Below are 17,931 nucleotides of genomic sequence, written 5' to 3' on the forward strand. Positions count from 1 at the left end.
TGCAGTAAAAATCGAGTAAACGGTTTTGCGCGAAACCGTGTTTTTGTGTGCGCATGCAGGATCATTGTTTGCCCTGGCATATATGTTTAAAGTGATGAGGTAACGAAGATGCGCACCCGGCGGATCAGGAACCGCAGTCTCAAACGCCTAGGATAGGACTACTACATTTTTCATACCTTGTGTACAAAATGTTGTAGCAAGTTTCGAATAGTCGAAATCTCCTATCCTAATATATATCACAATGAAAACTATAATTGCTCCGCTATCCATATACTTTTCTCTTCATAAGGCTTATCTTGATCGATCTTTTTCATCTTCAAAGTACTCCTTTAGCTCTCTTGTAAGTTGTCTACCAAGTTCTTCTCTACATGAATCTTTCATATTTGGTGAGGCTGCATCTTTGAATTTATTTTCTCCACCTCCCATTCAAATGTACAAAATAATGACATATAAAGACAGAAATTACAATGAAGTCTGCATAGAAGAAGCCTTGTAAAAAACAAATTTGTGTTAACATAATTTGTATATTAATTCAGCAAGTTGAACAAATGGATACAATGAGATATAAAATAAAAATCCAAGATTTTTTTTTTATGCGGACATATTTGATCGTTAAACTACGTCAGTCACAAGACTGCCCGGAACTAGATATCCCGTACCGTATCGTAAGAAGAAAAAACAAAGCTTTACATTTATCCCTGTGGGCATCATAATAAAACTAGTGATACTGGCATGAATAACGCATCAACATATAATAATAATAATAATAATGATAATAATAATATTAATAATAATAATGAGGACTTTGTATAGCACATAATATTAAGAAGCTCTAAGCGCTTTACAACATTAGACAACACCTATAAGGTAATAAACATATAATGATATGATTATAAAAACAAACACCAGGAAATTAGAAAACATAGAAAAAAACATGATGAAAATATTTAAGGTAGGAAACATTATTAGGTCTTTAAGTTTTGTTCTTGCAGTCGAAATAAGTGTGAGTTTTGAGAGCCCTCTTGAATGTGATCAATGTGTCTTTGTGTCTAAGTTCAGTGGGCAATTCATTCCACGTTGCTGGACCCTGGAATGCGAAAGAACGCTGTCCATATGACTTTGTTTTCAGAGTGGGAATAATGAGTATACGATTGTCAGAAGAGGAGCGTAAGTATCTTGCTGGTGTGTACACATGGGTGAGGTCAGATAGGTATGTTGGACTAGAGTCCGACAGTGAAACATAGCACAGAGAACAAATTTTGTGTTTGATTCTGGATCGAATGGATAGCCAGTGTAGGGCACAGAGCAGCGGGGAGGTGTGCTCTGATCGTGGTACTCTAAGTATGATCCGAGCAGCTGTGTTTTGGACTTTTTAAGGTTTCTGGAGCAGATATTGAGATGAACCAGACAGAATTGAGTTACAATAGTCCAGTCTTGAAAGTACTAATGAACACACAAGTGTTTTAGTGGCATCAACTGAAAGATATTTGCGAATTGAGCTGATGTGTCTCAGCTCAAGATATGCAGCCTTGCATATGTTCATGACATGTTGGTGCAATGTGAGAGTACTGTCCAGAGTAACACCTAGGTTTCGTACTGATTGTGTGAATTTAACGTTGGTGTTGCTGATATTTATTGTTTGAGGTAAAGGATGTGAATGAGAAAGTCTTTGTGTTGTGATCAGAATGGCCTCGGTTTTATCATCATTCATCTGCAGCTTGTTACATGTCATCCATGATTTCACATCAGAAATGCACCTCTCTACACCTTGGATGGTAGCATCAATTTCAGTTGGGTGGCTAGATTTGTATATTTGGGTGTCATCAGCGTACAATTGGTGAGACACTGGATGATGATCTATGACACTTGAGAGCGACTGAGTGTACAGAATGAAGAGAACAGGTCCAAGAACAGACCCCTGTGGAACACCACAATGTAGATCAACTGGGCTGGAGTGTATTCCATTTGCAGATACAATTTGTGTCCTGTTGACCAAGTAGGACTTGAACCACAGTAAGGCTGTATCATGAATGCCAAATACATACTGAAGACGGGGAAGTAGTATATCATGTCTATTGTGTTAAATGATGCAGACAAATCAAGGAGGGTGAGGACTGTAATCTTTCCACTATCCAGCACAGAGAGAATATCATTAACTACTTTTAGAAGAGTAGTTTCAGTATTGTGGCAAGGGCGATATGCAGACTGTACATTGCTAAAAAGACTGTTTGAATTTAGATGAGATACAAGCTGGGATAGAACAACCTTTTCTAAGATTTTTTATATGAATGGGAGATTAGAAACATATGACGTTACGGCAATGGAGCCGGGCTGATCCGATGGTAGAATTATAACCGGTACCTTTCTGTCGCGGGTCCAATACACTAAACACTGAGCAACTGCGGTTCCTATAAAAGGTAACAGCACTTGCAAAAATGATTGCATATCAAAAGTTCGCTGATTTCGCCGGGTTCTTCATTTCTTATATTTCATATACCATCTATCTCAAGCAGGTATCTCAGGGCGACTAAAAAAATTTCAAGACAAATCCATAACCTTTCACCCAAATATTCCACGAAGATCCATAACCAGACAGAGCCGTACTTTTCGCAACATCTGTTCTCCGGCAGAAACGCATGGTAGTTCTGAAACACTTGTCTTTGCATGAAATCTAATATAATTTACATGTACTTCATTTTCAAAGAAAGCATAGACAGTTCTTCAAAACGAAAGAAATTATACAAATTTCAAAATAACGATGCATATAAAAACGCGACTCTTTTAAAAGTCACCAAAAAAATCCATAAACTTGTTGAAAACTCTACATGTGTGGTCTCTCTGACACCCTCCAGAGTATGATAAATTACTTTAATTTTGCTTATTAAAAGGGATTTATTCCTCTGTAGTATTGCCTAGTGGTTAGAATTTATTGTCTTTCGTCTTTGGCACCTTACACCACCAGAATATTATGTAGGACAATAATTCCCAAGAAAGAATGTGAAAATAACGTCAGTGTCTCTTAGGAGAAAATGTGACGTAACATGAACAACTTTATTGACCGGTAGTCAGTATCTCGGGGTTAAAGTCCAATGCGTACTTTCCTAATGTCCTTTCTCTCGCTATTCTTGCCAGTTGCATTCGATTCTAATATATCACAAAACTATCAATTAACAAGACCTTTTTATTAATTGGAACTGCATTGTATAGCAAAGGTACTTTATCGATCATTGGTTTATATATCACCTGTACCGCAATATTGAATTTGATATGTTTATAACATGAATCCCCATTAGATTATTTAATGTGATAGAAAAGAAATGAAACATTTATGTTACTATAGTCATGATAAAGGTGTATTGATTGCATCGCCATAACGTTCAAATGATAAATTTCGACACGATATATATATATATATATATATATATATATATATATATATATATATATATATATATATATATATATATATATATATATGTATATATATATATATATATATATATATATATATATATATATATATATATATATATATATATATATATATATATATATATATATATATATATATACATGCATGCATGCAAAACATTTCTATGTAACAGTGCAATAATAAACATGAACTTCCGGTCTACTGCGGAAAAGCATATTCTTGCCCATTTCTTGGTTCTACATCCACGTACAGGGATGGAGTATGTGGGAGAGTTGACATAATCGTACTTTAGACAAGAGTGCACTACTGATGCTATACATCATAAAAAGTTCCCAAGCATGATTGTGTTTAGAGGATAGTTAATTAATGATAGTACCCACTACGTATGAAAAGATCTTTGATTATTTTAACTATGACGACGATACTTATGTATAGATTATCGGTTGTAAATGTTCCATCAAACGTTCTATTTATAATAACAATTTTTATTTCAAGGTTCCATCTATTTTTAGTGAAACCCGCTTAGCCGAGAGGGTACGGGAGTTGGTGCATAGAGGCAAGGCGATGGACGCTATTATTCGTGGTCTTGGCTCGATATCTGGCAGAGTATGAACTCTCTCTCTCTCTCTCTCACACACACACATAAACACACACGCACACACACATACACACATACAAATGACTGTATTAGTTTGCTGACACCAATTGTTGGCCGTATTCCGCAACACTAAATACATTATATCAGTTCAGTTCTTGCAAACAGTTCTTGTCACTCACTGAAGAATCAGTGAGCTCTTGGTCATATTTTCACACACACACACACACACACACACACACACACACACACACACATATATATATATATATATATATATATATATATATATATATATATATATATATATATATATATATATATATGTATATATATATATATATATATATATATATATATATATATATATATATATATATATATATATATATTTATATACACACACTCACGTACGCACACACATAAACACACATACACACATACGCATACACACGGATTAGTCCAGGGCCAATTGTCTTTCATCATGATCAAGCTTGACTTTTAGTGATATGTATGGCAGCTTCCTACGCTATCGTGGGTTCTATTGATTAGCGGTATTCGAAGTTATCGGTATTTTTTCTGCATAGAACCACCTATCGTGTACTTATCTTATCTACACCACATGACCATACATTACTCGTTCTGCATCACCAGCTGATATCGGGAGAATCTCGGGATTGCTTGCGAGTACACTATTTAAAAAATACATCCATAAGTATCACTGTTTCCAAATAATGGACGTGCCCCATGTTCTCAATTAGAATCTATATCTTCTTATACTCTCTATCACTGCAACAAATCGGTTAACGAGTTTGTCGTCTGATAATGTCCAATGGTGTTATGCAAGAGTTATATCACTTTATTACCCTATTTTTCAAGATCCAAGTGATCGAATATAACGTAGCAAATACGAGTCAAAATGTGAATTATGAACGGTTGTTGTTTCCTGGTTGTTTTCGCAATTGAAAGGTATTGACTTTAAAACTTTATTATACACAATGCATTACTTTTCGTTCCTTAAATAGTCTGATGTGGACATGTGCTTTTACGCTCATGTTGGTGGTCCATTCTCAGCGACAATCCCGGCGCTACTCACCTCGTCACAGGTGGTTACATATGCATTTCTTCGATTCTCTCAGAAAAGTTTATGTTGGATGTCATAGGTAGCAGAATGAGTGCCATGGAAGTAGAATCCATTTTCAAGTTGATTTACACTTTGTGCAACATATACACCAAGTCCCCTACATATGGACAAGTACCGGGTATATACAATCGTAAAAATATATTTTCAGTATTACTGTGACATCATAGTAACTCCCCTTGCAGGACCTAAAATATACATGGCGTCTGTTTATCGATCCTTTCCCTCATAAATTATATCCTGAAAATCAATGTTTTTATTTACGTTTCGCCGTTCGCAAGCTCTAAGACCCACACTACAATAACACGCCTGTATATTCTAGTTAATTCGCACTTATCTTGGTATTAGCAATTCAAACTTTTTATTTTCCAACAAAGTAACTTAAAACAATTTGCGGGCAGTGGCCGAGTGGTCTAACGCAATCTCCGTTACGGATCATAGCCATCTCACCATCTCACCTCTGTCTGCGTGGGTTCGAGTCTCGGATTCAGCCAATGTGGGTATGCGAGAAAGCTTGCCAGTAGCTTCTCGTGGGTCGGTGGTTCTTTCCGTGGTTTTCCCGGGTTCTTCCTCCGTCATTAATACTGGCCGCCATGTATAGCCTTTCGTGTGCTGAAAATGGCATTAAACCCTACAACAACAAAATAAAACAATTTGCAAATGTATTGTCTCACCTAAGACGATGTCGGTGCAACCCAAGTAAAACGACTAAACTACCACCGTTAACGGTATAATAGATGACTCGTATATAAGTAAACCAAGATTGGCACTTTTTATAAGAAAGGGGGACTTTTTCGATTAAACTATAAGAAAAGCTGTCATATTATCACGGAAGATATATATGTTTTTAAAGAAATGAAAGCTGATTGTTTCAGTTTAGTGAAAAGTAACGTTGATCGACAACGAGTGTAATATGACTCACTAATAGATCAATGGTATTAACAAGTCAAAGAACAAATATTTAAGTTGTGCTTAAATCTTAAAAAATTGCTATTATCTATGGATTTTCACAAAGGATAAAAGAAAGTCTGTTAGAAAAAGAAAAATAAAAGAAGAAAATTTGGGAACATGTACAGAATATAAAAAGTACCGACTCAACTGAGTAATAAAAGAAAGGGATAAAAAGAAAGACAGAAGAAAAAGAAAAAAGTAAAGAAAGAAATATTCGACAATTTAGCTTTGAGTCAGCAAAAGTATAAATATTTTGCTTTACATTATTTATACAAAAACATGGTCGCCCAGTTAAGATACAAACAGAAACACTTAATATAATTATGAAAACTGTTTTATAGTTCATGTTGTGACGTGTCACATGTACACGTTTTACAAAACGTATAGTTCCAGTGGACTTTAGATCGACTTATCAGATTCATTTCAAACCCTCTAAAGTGGTAGAAAGGAACAGTTAACATTATTTATTTGATTACTGTGTAGACATTTGTTATGATCCTGTACAACAATGATAATAATGGTGGTGTTGGTGGTCTGATGGTGGTAGTGGTCCTGGTCATTATGATGATGATGATGATTTATAGTAATTGTAAACTTGATTAATGCAAATTTGTAAACTGTATGCCTATGTAACATTTTACCGTTGTTACAATATCTAAATGAAATTTCATTTCATAGAACGCATGCTTTTGACAGATAATAACAATCATTCATACAACAAGGACCTCTCCGGAGGGATAGTGGTTAGAGCTTCTGCCTCGGATGCAGGAGGTCGCGGATTCGAACCCCGACCGAGTCCTAATAAAGAATTATTAAAATGGTACTAACAACTGCTTCGCTAGGCGCTCAGCATTAAAAGGTTAGTGTTAAGACTGGTCGGCCTGGTGTCAGGATAATGTGACTGAGTGGGACATACTGCTACATCTCTGTGGCATGATGCCCCAGTGCTAGACATCACTATATACTGCCACACTGCAGACATCCTAGCGATATGACTGAAAAATTGTTAAAGCTACGTTACAAATCCAAATCATGCAGACACTATCATATAGCAAACATTTCAAGTATTCATTTTCTGCGATGTATATCTTTTGGAATGCAAATCGCCTACATATAACCAAAATATAAACTGCACAAGCATAAGTGAGTGTCTCGTTTATCTTTTCCATCGTACTGTTTCTCAGAACTTTTATTAATTTATTTGGAAAAGTGGTGTACTCCATTTGCAAAACCGTTTTTTCAATTTTAATTTGTTCCTGATCTTTCTAATTCGGCGAAATTATGTTATCTACTGTGGGCTATTCATTCGCAAACATATAATGGATCTTCCTTTCCGTGAAAAATGATAATATTTTTATGTGTTTGCATAATTGATCTGACTCCTGCAAGACCATCTAGATACCAGCTTCACCAAGTAATTCGGTACCGAAGTGAGCGAAATAGCAGCGGGGATGACAATGAGAATTTTACTGCGTGAACGGGAACTGAGTTTTCCGACTGATACAAACGATATGTTAAGTCTAATGTGACCTGTTTATTTCTGCGCAAGGTATAATGTGAAAAATTTACCGACCAAATGGGGACGTGCTCAGCTACGTTTAGTTCAAGGCTTTTATAACTAAGTAACATTGTAGGAATCCACTTTTACCACTATTATCTAACGGGGACGTCCACAGTTCGAGGTTTATCCCCGGTTTGTTGGTGTGTTTGTCCACCGATGTCACCGTTTCACACCATTTACACACACACACACACACACACACACACACTAACACCTGCTCGCATTACTAATAGCCTTTTATTATTACTAACAGCCTTTCATTAACGACTTCAGCATGTAGCATAAGAACATTGCAAAGATTAGTGGATGTTGAGTGGAAAGACTTACAAAAGGTTGACGAGTAATACTGAAGTCGTTCCTATCTAATCTATGGTCTTGTTTTATTATAGAGGTGCATCCCTTATGACCTCTTTGGTGGCCTAAGTGGTTAGAGCGTCCGCCTCGGATGCGGGAGGTCGCGGGTTCGAATCCCGGCGAGTTATACCAAAGAATTATAAAAATGCTACTAGCAGCTGCCTCGCTTGGGGAAGTAATTGCCTACGTGATTATTGTCGTGTGTTTAAGCTGTTTACTTGAATCTGAATTCAAAACTGACCTTGATTACAATCTTATACTGTTCTGGAAACGATCGTGTTGACAATAATTTGGCAATCTTCCATTATAGATGTTCCAAATACAGGGCATTCTGTTGTGTCGTGGGTCAAGTGACAGTTTGTATGTAAATAGGTGTAAAACAAATCTTTATTCCCACCATAAGCTCAGTCTGAAGAATCATTTACTTTTCTTTTCAGATATAATATAGAGTCGTAACGGTATGCAACAGCTGTTGACCTCTGATTCAAACCAGTGATGCATTCATGGAAGACAGCATCACTCCATAGCATGAACAATGTGCTTTGGCCTCCTATATCAGTGTAAAATGGCAAATGTTTGGACCAGAGCTGGACGGTTAAAACGCATTCGCTTTGACAACTTGTGTGATATGCCTCCTAAACAGAAAGCCATAATGAAATGGGATTTTCACAAGAAGACAAATTAGACCATCTAATAGGATTTATAAAAAAAAAAACAAAAAAAAAACAGATGCCGATATGACCTCAAATATTGCCGCCAGGATAGAAAGCTTAAAATTCATTCTATCGCTACGTCTACTTAATGAAAATTCGTGTCAACAGGAGGTTTTCACTGGAAGATTTCTTATGGTGTCTAGTTGATCCTCAATAAAATCATTCCGATATGATATCCAATACGACTACCACAGCGGCATTCTAAAAGTTCTTGTTATCGTTACTCCTCCGGAATTGATGGACAAAAGACGTCAGTTACTTAAAGGTCTCACGTTTTCATGAATACTTCCTCTGGCGGTAATGACACCATTCTTCACGTTTGCCATTTATTAGAAGATATGTTATGGCTGCATATCAGGTTTTTTTATTTATGTGTTTGTTTTTCTTTTGTTGCATCGTCTTTCTTTCAAATTACTCGCATCGCAAATTAGTTATCAGGTGTAACTGAAAATAAAAAGACTATTAAACGTGAACAATCACCCTCTCCTCTAAATGAAACATTTCCTTAGTTTCTAATACTTATTTCGTGTGCACAGAATGTAGCATTGTGATATATATATATATATATATATATATATATATATATATATATATATATATATATATATATATATATATATATATATGAAATCAAAAACCTAGGTTATTCAGATAGGATCATGATAATTGTAATGATCAAAAGTAAATCGACGCATTGTTTGCCCATAAACGTTCACACTTCCTACTATAAATTTGTGCTATCCCTACGAAATACCAATATAAATTGATGTGCCCGTTCATACTCTGAATTGCTTGTTTGTATGCAAACAATCCAACAAATACCTTGACGACTGATTGGGTGGATTACTTCACAAAAGAGTACCAAGTAATCGATTTTCTTTCTTCTAAAAAGCATTTGTTAAATTTTAATGACACAATGTTTAATCAGCGTGTGGGCATAAATAAACACCTGGAATTATTCATATTTGTTCTTCTTCCAATATAAAATATACAAATGAAATATATCGTACTTCTTAATAGGCAACATTAATATCTTCTTATTTGTTATGCATGCTTCGTAAAAGCTTTGAGCAAGACATTTCGTGCGTCCAATTTAGCATTTTACAAAAGAGTTCCCATTAGCAAAACACTAAAGATGCTCTCTCCTCCGTTTCAGCAAGGAATGTGTTGCCCTAATTTTATTTAATAAATAACAATAATACTATTAACTTAGCGCTTTAAACAAACAAGAGAGAGGAGCAAGAGATATACGTAATATATATATATATATATATATATATATATATATATATATATATATATATATATATATATATATATATATATATCTTTATTCAAGAATTAGTTATGCAAACCTTGCCTAAAAGTATCTCACTTCTTGGATCGCATGGAAAGGAACTTGTTTTAAATAAATACACCACCCTTTATATATTTTTACCTTACCGATATTTTCTAACACATGTTCGGTGAATGTCCAGGCAGCTCATGAAGATAAGATAGTTGCATTAAAAAAAAATGGATGGGCAGACGGGTGTATAGAAAGAAGAACATGATTTATTTTCTTGACAATGAAGCGTGCCTGAAAGATACTGTACCGGATCTGGATCTAATTAGCATGCAACAACTACACCTTGTAGGGTGAAGCATTGCAAACGTGAGGTAGAAAATCTCGAAGACGAATTAGTCACAATCAGAAAACAGACAGGCAGGATAAAATCAATAAACCAACCCACATTCAAGTGAATCATTTACAACAATAGAAATAGAAAAGATAAAAGAACAAAGGAAAAGAAATAACTCAAAAAAGTAATAGGATATATTAATCAATACATAAAGCAAGATGAATCGCTATTATGAAAATGGAAAATAAATGTATGTTCTTTCTTAATCAATGCACATTGTCATTAAATCATTTTAAGAAGTCTTTTTTAGGATCAATTTTGTATTCATTTGTGTAGAATTGAATTAAAGAGTTATTGGCAAACTCACATTTTTGTCTAGTAAATTGTCAACTTAACTGAGTTGCAGGGAAGGTTAAGGGCAGCGCCGAATCTCCCAGATTAATTGTGATCATCTGCGCATTACTTAGGTATAGAATGTGTATGTATAGGTATAAAATGTGTATGTATATGTATAAAATGTGTATGTATAGGTATGCAATGAGTATGTATAGGTATAAAATGGGTATATGCAGGTATAACATGTGTATATACAGTAACACTAACTGCACAAGCTGCGTAGTAATCAGGGATTTCTTTTTCATACAGAATGGACTTTCTGATCCAAACAAGGTTTGTCAGTTATAAGTGGATTAACCACAACCTTACCTCCAGCTCGGTCGTTGCCTAGTAATAAATGAATACCTTCGATGGGTAAAGATGGCACTGTTCCGACTTTAACGGGTCCTGCAACTAATTCTGGTGACAAATTTTCACACCTGAAAGGAAAAATAACAAAGTCGCACTCTACTCCCCGAATAACAACATTTTCATTAGAAGAAGACTTCTCAAAAAACGCAAGTTACCTAATAATCAAAGAATCTGAGAAGGTTCTGTATTCCTTAAGATTTTAATATTAATAGGATTGGCAGAATTTCCAATAAATGATATAGAACCATTCGACATGAATGGTTTATAATTATTTATAAGAGGGGGTTCTTTTTCACCCAACTAATGTATGGTTTTCAATATATGACCATGACCTGGACCTCGTACAAAAAAGGGGCATTTGCAATAGCTTTATCTTGATACTCTTCCATTTTTCAATCTGCAGATATCAGAAATAACGTGACTTTTCTTTCTGAAAGAGGTGCAAGTAGGACGAGACAAGAATTTCTTATCAGGCATATCAGAAATATGATTCCTACAAGGTTTGCCAGAAGTACTCGCGTGAGACTGGGAAGTGTTTTTTTCTTACCGAAAAGCTGCTGATTAAATGATTTCATGACAAACTCCTAACCCTTTGTCGATATTCATCCAGTAACAAATCATATCTTCTCAAAATACATTCTTCATCAACCTTATAAACAGCACTTTGTTGTACTAACAGGGAAGTGCAGACTTCACGAGCTTTGCCGATAACAACACTTTGTAATAATAGATTTCAGTGATCTCTTGGCCATTTGAAATTTTCAGAAACTTGTTCAAAATGAGGAAAATATTTATTTATTTCATTTTTTAAAAGGGGGTACAAACCTATTATTTCTGGGAACATCACGAACTGAACTTGTATGTAAATCTAATTATTTTAGTCTACATTGCATTTCCATCTCTTCTTTTTTCATTTGCATTTGCGTTTTGTCTCTCTTTTCTCTCTCCCTCCTCTTTCCGCAACTGCATTTCTTTCTCTCTTTCCTCTATCTGAAGCTGTTGCTCCATTTCCATCTGGTGCTTTAACTTCAATTCTATTACTTTCATTTCAGAGCCCGATACAGACTAACTAATCAAACCTAAATCATTTTATCAAAACATCCTTTTCTACATGATACTGGAACAAACTATTTGCTATATTTTCTTTGATACAGAAGCCTTAGAAAGATCATATTATTTGCCATCTGGAGCTATTCATGCTTCTTAAGGACTCCAAATCTTCCTGCTTAAGATAAAAAGAAAATTCTTCACTTTAGATAACATTGTGAAAACATTTTGGTTTCACTATAAATTTCTCAAATATGTGAAAATAAACTTCCTGAGACTTAGAAAATTCTAAAACAAAGTGAATTTAAATTTCAAAAACAAATTTTTCTGAAACATTTTAGTGCAGTTCGAATCCCAGATGAGCCCCAAGTTCCCTGTTACGACACTATGCTCTTAAACTAATTAACAGAAAAGAACGAAAACCGAAACATTTTGTAAAATTCAACAAATAATTTATTTCCTTAGAATAGAAAATACAACTTTAATAAAGGACTTACAGTATGGTGAAATAAATCCCAAATAGTCCCAAACGGACAATCACAAGTCCAACAGTATGAAGTTAAAATTGAGTGGTATTCCAATTAAATTCCAATATTGAACGTGTTGATGTGGTTCCATTCTGGATCGTACTAATTTGCCAATGGCCTAGAATGAGGCGATGTGTAAACAGTCTTATGATGTATCACAATAATAAAATCATAAATGTTCTTGTCTAAATTGACTATAACTCCAGATTAATGTTTTAGTCTAAGAATATTATTGAGTTCTTTGTATTTCCAGTGGATAATTCAAATTAATAAATCAGCCCAAATTAAAATCTGAACACAACAACAAGACTGATTATGCTTCGGATGTTAAGGCAAGAATGAATGATCCCAATGTAAACAAGATTACATAACCCTCAACTTGACCTAGGTCGCAATTACCATTTTCTTCAGTCAACTTAAGAAGAAATTTCCATTCTGGAAGTTTCTAAGGTCAGAATCAAGACTGTATATTAAACTCAGATTGAAGTAAACATGTTGACTACTAGTATTGATCTGTATATTTAATCCAGATCATAGAGAAATATTAGTTATGTATTGCGTTGCTTACAAATTAAATAGCACCAGTCAGGTAATTCACTAACTTGATTTTGGACAAAGGACAAGTGCAAAATACAGATATAAATAATATATAATCATTAAGAAACGCCAATAAACAATACAAATTAAATATACGTAACAACAACACCACCGTCGACACCATCAAGGCTAATGACTGATGATTCTTCCTTATCGTGGAAATGTTCGTAGACATCATATGATATGATTGAGATGACGATGATATTTTTTAGAGAGAAAATGGAAACGGCACTGCCACTGCCATGCCAAATTATAAGTCGTGTTATTAGAAGCGGGAGATTCACTAAGTATGCTAGAAACAGCTTGTGTATCATCAATACGAGTCTATGTGAGACTTTTTCCTCACCAAATTTAGTTCGAGAAAGCGTAATAAGTGGGATAGTAGGGAGGAGAAATTCAAGCAACAAAATGAAATAATGACGTTATCCATCCCTGGCATAAATAAATCTCTGTCATCCTTTTGGAAAAGAATTTCCGTGCTGTCCACACCGTCAAGAATATCAAAGACTACCGTGCATGTTAACTCGTCTATGTACCTCCTCTTGTCGCTCCCAGGTTTATCGTCGTGTTGGGATGATAGCAAGAGCAAAAACACAACCCCGGCTAGAGCGGCGGATGTCTTCAAAGTATTGGGACCAAAGAAAATTAATTCATTCAATTCCGTTGCTACGTATTTTAGAAGAGTGGCATACTTGGAGCTGAGCACAACAGCAAATAAAACCCATGAAATAACGCCCAATGGCAAATGGCTGGTGTATAATGGATAATTGTCTAGTTTTATTGTCCTCTCCGTAGTGAGGTATATGTAAGACTTCACGAATGTTGCACTGAAGATGATAATAACAACGATATCTGACTCCAGCCAGCCCAGACAATATACGTGATAATAGGAGATAAGGTAAAAGTTTATAATGGCATCCTGAAGTAACAGTATCGCAATGCAAAGAAGACGTATCGGCAAACGGGTAATATCTTTACAGTAAGGCTTATGCGCCTTCCCCACCATGCATGCTGTCATGGTAGGACAAGTCCAAGGCATTATTATAAAGTCAAATGAAAAATGAACATCACTGTAATTGCACAGTTGTCTTTTGATCATACACTATCAAGCTCTACCACGCTGAATTCAGTCACAGTCTTTAGTGCGGTGTTGTGTATGTTTCTTTGCTGATTAGCAAGGCGTAAATGCAAGAGGTCTCACTGAACTTATTGTGATGAAAGTCATATGCTGTAATTAAATAGATGAATGTATATATCATCTAAACAGAAGTACGAGTCACACCAATGAAAATTCCTCATACAGATAATAACTTCTCTAGCTAGCTTACAATTTTCATGGAGTTGTGAGGCGTAAGTCTGGCAAAATCGATAGAAGCTTCTAAATAACATTATTGGCTGAAAACATGTCTCGTGGATGTATTTACACAACTTGTAGATAATGTTTGTATTTTAATTAAACTATCCCAATTCTGAACTAGTTGGAGCCGATTTCATCCAAATATTATTCGGATAGATTTCTCATTCCTGCTCCAGGTAAGTTTAATTGACACTATCCATTCTTCTGAACATTAGAAGCCAGAGATCTTCATTAATTCTGGAACAAAAAGACAAGACTGTTTTATTTTAATGTTTTATTAACTGCAAATTCGTACAACAGACAAAGCTAGTGTATCGGTCTTCTATGTAGCCGACATCACAACCTGTGACATATTTAATTTGATATGGGAAGAACCCCCTTTAGACTACTTTATTTTCAATGAAAAGACCGTAAATATGCTGAGATTTTGAAGAAATATATCAATATGTAATTGCTTTTAACACGAACAATTCTGCTTATGAATTAGACCAACACACACACACACACACACATTTCTACATAGACAGACAAACAGACAGACATGATTGGACAAATCAGGTCAGTTTATTTTAAGTGGATATTTTTGTTCACAGCGTTTTAATCACATCTTCATATATGTGGGCCTTCCTTCAGATAGTATATAGCAATAGTATCTGATTCAAAATGAACAAATAAAGAAAACATATAACGTTTGTTTTGTTTGTACATTATATTCGAAATGAAAATGTTAGGCGTTTCAAGGTGAAACATTGGGTTCAAATCATTGCTGAACATCCTGTAAAACGCTTGAACTTCCCATTCTGCGTATGACTGCTGTTATTGGAAACACATTTTGTGAATGATATTTGTAAATACTCAGTTACGAATACTGCTAATTGATTTATTTAAAATGGCTAAATGCAGTCAATCTCCCTCCTTCGACCCCTGTGAGATTGATGTCAAGTTTAGATCATTACTGCCCTGAGACTGGTGCCAGGTATAGATTTAAATAGCTTCATACATGTTTTGTATACTCAGGTACAATATACCATTTACCAACAGTAACGGTTAAATGCAGATTTTACCTAAAGTTGTCCTTTTTTTTAATGACGGGCTCAGAACCCAAACATTGCTAAGCCAATTCCTTGCCCAAATATTTCAAAAGAAATGTTTCTTTTGTTTTAGCAGATATCCTCGTGTCATTTAGACCACAGTATTTTTAATTGTTTCAATCTCATATGAAGGTGAAGTTTTAAAAGTATAGTTACATTTATATGACTCAATGGGGGATGTTCGTCATATGGAACGGGAAATAACTCTTTCACAAGGACCATCGCTCCTGTGATTCGCAAATTACATATTGCTACGTGACCTCTCCTTGATGTGTCTGCCTTTTTAGTTGATTAATGCTATACGGTACACACTTACGGTTGTGACCATTCTCTTGAAATTACCCCTAAATTGATTGAACAAAATGAAGCATGGTCATACGCTACTGCAATTACTCCGAGTTGTTGCTGCAATGGTTGCTACTTCTGGCATTAACACTATTTTTGCCACAACTGCCACTACAAACACAGTCATCACAAACACTAGTGCTGCTGCTATTGCTATTGCTACAACTACTACTACTTTTGTCGACAAAAGAAAGCTTACGTAGGCCATTATTGGTTCTGCTGCTTTTACTGCCACCACTACTATTGCTACAATAATATAACTAATTCTAGCACTACTACTACTACTACTACTACTGCTACTAATACTACCATTGTGTACTACGTACCGTGATTCACAAGACTACTAATGAAAAGGACAAATATTTTCACTACCATATATCTAGGCACTTGTGTTATAAACGTGGGAACATTTTAAGGCATTGTAGCATGCAGTTTATGACCACGAATTATTTTTGAAAGGAAAAAAAATATAGTTAACAAACAAAGGCATCTGTCTTATGGTAGACTTGATTCAGCTGCAACCTTTCTGGTTTGATGTGTCCTGGTAAACTCTAATCACGCACCTTACATATATTCATATATTAGCCACACACGCATAGTAAAAGCCAAATATCACGGAAGACCTTCTCATACCTGAAACTGTTTCAATTTACATTTCGTTCCCATGATGACATATGTCACAATACAATTTAGTTAGCGAGTAACAAAGTTCGGAACGGTTTTATTTAATCTCAGCTAGATCAAAGCCCACCCATGAATGGAAAGACGCTTTTGAATTGACGTGTCAAGGTAAGCTGCGATCAATTTACGTACAACCCGTTCTGATTCAAGATAATATTGAAGGGGCATCAGTTAAGAGGATTGTGTAAACAAATTTGAAACATGTATTAGTTTTGTAGTAGCTCTCTCTTTTCGAGTCATTATATTTGAATTCTAACTATTCTTGTTCAGTTAGACTCTAGCAGGTAACGTAAGATCTCCGCCAAACTTAATGTCTAGTAAATGTTTAATTGATCGATGGTACGGAGAGAATGCGTTTTCCTCAAACTTCATTGAAGCGAAACTACTAAGACATTTCTCGCTATTTATCTAGAAATACTGTCGGCCGTTATTAAAGCCAACAATCAATTGCTAGCTCCAAAAGAAAGTATTTCGGAACCTCACTTTGTAAATGGACGGCAATGAAGGATACGTGTTTCAATAACCCAATAATACTATCCATGTTACCGAAGAACATGACATCATATCATGGTAACAATAACATTATGTCACGTCGTCTCAACAACCAATCAAATCATTTTTCCAAATTTTAGGGAAACCTCGGTCTGGCATTACAAGGGAAAGTTATATTTATTATTATTATTATTATTATTATTATTATTATTAGCAGTAGTAGTAGTAGTCGTAGTAGTAGTAGTAGTTTCTTTGTTTACTATACCAGATCCTCGTTAGGTGGAGCTTTTACGGAGCTGCTTGAGTGGTCTGGTTGAACAAGGCTAGATTCTGAATTGAAAATGAATTTTAATTTTTTTAATTCGGCCTGTTAACATTGACAACATTCTGCTTGATTTATACTAGTAATCCTTTATAGCGCGAGCGTCTCGTTCAAACTTTTGCTGCGCACTCCTGCATTAAGGCTGAGACAGATGGGCAAATGGCCAAATGTCATGAATAAATGAACTTCTCACATTTTCCAATCAAACTTTCTTTTCAAAGATAAAGAATTTAGTAATATTTGGTCTATCATCATTTGATCTATAACAACATATAATTTTTATCTTAATTATTTTATTTTTTTACAATTTACGGAGGAAAAAAAGGAAAAACAATTTGAAACAAAACAGCAGTTA

At 35.0% G+C, this 17,931-nt stretch overlaps 1 pseudogene across 1 annotated transcript; it reads right to left on the reverse strand.

The window, feature by feature from the left end:
* Positions 1-6,495: 6,495 nt before the first annotated feature.
* LOC149781918 (uncharacterized) lies at positions 6,496-14,488 on the reverse strand (annotated as a pseudogene). Its single transcript, XR_016414542.1, has 2 exons — positions 11,112-14,488; positions 6,496-9,192 (listed from the first exon to the last, which is right to left on the reverse strand). The product of XR_016414542.1 is annotated as an uncharacterized LOC149781918 (transcript).
* Positions 14,489-17,931: the final 3,443 nt, after the last annotated feature.

Source organism: Sinohyriopsis cumingii, chromosome 15 (assembly GCF_028554795.1).
Source record: "Sinohyriopsis cumingii isolate HCF-2022 chromosome 15, ASM2855479v2, whole genome shotgun sequence".
NCBI classification, from domain to species: domain Eukaryota; kingdom Metazoa; phylum Mollusca; class Bivalvia; order Unionida; family Unionidae; genus Sinohyriopsis; species Sinohyriopsis cumingii.